The following is a 3,593-nucleotide window of genomic DNA, read 5'->3' as shown; positions in this document are numbered from 1 at the left end:
TACCAGGGCATGCCCATCACTATTTATGCCACAGCATTCAGGACCAGTTGAAGCTTCTGGGTAGTCTTCAAGAGCAGCTCTATGTAGAGCACATTGCAGTAGTCAAGCTGCAAAGTAACTAGGACATAAATTATTGTGTAAAGGTCTGTTTAGTTTCGGAAAAGGTGCAACTGGGGCACTAAATGGAGTTGTGTAAAGGTCTTTCTGGCCATAGCCGAACACCTGTTCTACAAGCAGGAACTGCAAGTTCAAAACGACTTCATTCCAACTGCATATCAACTTTGAATGAAAAATATAATTGAGTATCATAAGCATACTAATTACATTGAATCCCAAACTGGAAGATGACTTCACCCAGAAGCTTCATGTAGATGTTGACAAGGAGGCAGGAGAGAGAAAAACCCTTTGGTACCCACAGGAGGGGCCTAAGGAGTGATCTCTCTATCTCAACCAACACTGACTAGACTGGTTCTGGAAAAAAAGAGAGAATTGTAAAACAGCACCCCAATTTGCAACCTATGGAGCTGGCTCAGATGGATACTGTGGTCAATGGTATCGAAAGTTGCTGTGTGATCAATGAGCACAAGGATGGATGTGCCATTACCATCCTAGCTCTACCACAGGTCATTGACAAATGTGACCAAGGCTGTCTCAGTACTAAATCCCAGGCTAAAACCTGACTGAAATGGGTCTAGACCAGGGGTAGTCAACCTTGGCTCTTTTATGACTCGTGGACTTCAATTCCCAGAATTCCTGAGCCAGCTTAGCTTAGCTGGCTCAGGAATTCTGGGAGTTGAAGTCCGCGAGTCATAAAAGAGCCAAGGTTGACTACCTCTGGTCTAGATAGTCCCTTTCCTCCAGGGTTCTCATTAGCTGCAAACTGACTTATCGGCTCAACAAACTTTCCCAAAAAGGGATAATTGGAAACTGGTTGGTAATTGTTGAAAACTATTGGATTTAAGGACAGCTTTTTGAGGAGGGGGTGCACCGAACGTTACCAGATATCTGAACAGGCAAAAGAGAATAAGGACAATTGGAAAGGAGGGAACATGGGGTGGATGGGTGACACACTCCCACAATATTTACTTTCATTAGAGAGGAACAGATTATGAGTAAACAGGTACACATTGGTAGTCCTGGCTGTTTGCCTAGCCTGCTCTGCAAGGCAGTTAGAAAGCAAAAGCCTTCAGTATGTAGCTAATTTAGGTCTTGTCAATTTCAAGCATCAGTGAAAGTCAGCCCATGGTACTATTCAAATAATTAAGATCAAAGAGCAGAGCTTGTTTAACTTGCCTTAGCACTTTTTCAAAAAGCTGCTGAGGAAGAAATAACTTGGAGATGCTAAAAAAAGTTACATTTGATTTCAAGGCTATGCCCGGCCAATGGTACCACCCCCTCCTTCGGTGAGGTCAACACTATTGCTGGCCCCAACAGCAGACTGCCTCCCTGGCCACTTTTACAATCCAGGAGAAGCCCTGATCCCATAAACAGGTTGACAAGCTGACAGCATAGAGAACCCTATCCACTTCCTTGGAAGTCAAACTCAGATTAGAATCTAAATTTGTTTGCATGTTAAACAGGAACCGCTTTCACCCAAGAAAATCCAGAAATGGGAAATGTTTTATTAAGAGTTTAGATGTCATAAAACCCTGAATAAGCTTTGGGATTTCCTCAGATTTCTTCATCAAGCTGTATATAAAAAAATTAAAGAATATGTAAGATTAGTACTCTACCTTTAATATTTGCATATTGCATAGGTTATGGCATATTGGAAAAACATTGTAGTCAATATATTTTAAATAAATATTGTCATGTTTTCCCCCTCACTATTTTTTAAAAAAGTATAAAACTAGATAAAGAGCTCTGAAGAACCCCAAAGTCACCACTTCAGAGCACTTTATTTAAATAAAATTATTACTCAATTCAAGTTCAAATAGACATGCTGCCATTACAGAAGTAGCAATATAATATGGGATTTACACCAGGGCTTTTCAACCTTTTCACCCATTGTACCACTTTTAGGATATGGCAATATCCGAGTACCACCTGTCGCCTAGCAAGGTGTCAAAAACTTGATGACCAAAAACAAAAAAGGAAAAAAGTGATAAAGTACAGGTAGTCCTCGACTTACAACAGTTCGCTTAGTGACTGTTCGAAGTTACAATGGCACTGACAAAAGTGCCCCCTAAGACACAGCCAAACAAGACACCTGCCTGCCCACCCGGCAGCACTCTTCCTCCTGTCTGAGGTTTTCATTGTTGTGAGCATTTCTGTTGAGGATTGGCAACGTGGGTGGTTGGAGGTGTTTGGTTTTTATTCTCCCCATCTGCTGGGTGGTTGCAGCAGGTTTTGGTCATTTCACATGACCCTGGGACACTGACCATCATAAATATGAATCAGTTGCCAAGCATCTGAATGTAAATCACAAGACCCTGGAAATGCTGCAACATTCCAGCTGATCAGCGCTTCTTCTGGGCTCAGCAGAAGTGCCAGGATCAGTGCTGCTTTCCAGCTGATTGGTGCTTCTTCAGGGCTCAGCAGAAGCACCAGGATCAGCGCCGAGCTACAGCTGGAGCCTGGCGCTGATCCTGGCGCTTCCACTGAGCCCTGACAGCCCCGAAGCGCAGATCAGCTGGAAAGCGGCACTGATCCTGGCGCTTCTGCTGACAGCCCTGCAGCTCCAGCCATCTCTCACTCAGGCTTGTGCGGTGCTACCACCGGTTCAGCTCCTTCCCCTCCCCCGCTACCACTTTTCTAGGATGGTCGCGTACCACCTGCCAGGTGCCAATCTACCACAGATGGTACTCGTACCACTGGTTGAAAAGCCCTGATTTACACCACACAGTTTGTTCTGAATTTATTAAAAACTCTCTCCCATTATTGTGGTTGAAACAAAATTTAATAACCAATTCTGTCAGCTTCTGTCAGTGGAGCATGAGATGACTGACGGAGCAGAAATATTATTCTCATCCCGGTTTTTCAAGAGTCACGATCAAGATCATCATTGGGTGGACATTGATCAATTGCAGTAACACAGCTTTTTAAAAGGCTCCCTATTTCATCTTCTATAGCTTTTATAAATCTGCCAATACTCTCTATGTCAAATGAAATGGACTAAGAAAGTTATCTTCGAATGTTTAAATCTGGTTGTTGTCGTTAGCTGCGAAGCCATGTCCGACCCATCGCAACCCCATGGACAACGTTCCTCCAGGCCTTCCTGTCCTCTATCATCTTCTGGAGTCTATTTAAGCCAGGGGTGTTAAACTGCCGGCCCGCGGGCCGGTTTCATCATACTGAAGCCGCGCCCACCCCATTGCCAGCAATGGCAAAACCAGCCCGATACATTGCACGACATCACATGACATCACGAGTTTGACACCCCTGATTTAAGCTGACGCCTACTGCTTCAGTGACTCCATCCAGCCACCCCATTCTCTGTCGTCCCCTTCTTCTATTGCCCTCAATCTTTCCCAGCATTAGGCTCTTCTCCAGTGAGTCCTTCCTTCTCATTAGGTGGCCAAAGTACTTGAGTTTCAACTTCAGGATCTGGCCTTCTAAAGAGCAGTCAGGGTTGATCTCCTCTAGGACTGACC

Source organism: Protobothrops mucrosquamatus, unplaced genomic scaffold (genome assembly GCF_001527695.2).
Source record: "Protobothrops mucrosquamatus isolate PMUCROS unplaced genomic scaffold, P.Mucros_1.0 scaffold7782, whole genome shotgun sequence".
Classification (NCBI taxonomy): domain Eukaryota; kingdom Metazoa; phylum Chordata; class Lepidosauria; order Squamata; family Viperidae; genus Protobothrops; species Protobothrops mucrosquamatus.
This window is presented reverse-complemented; position numbering follows the sequence as displayed.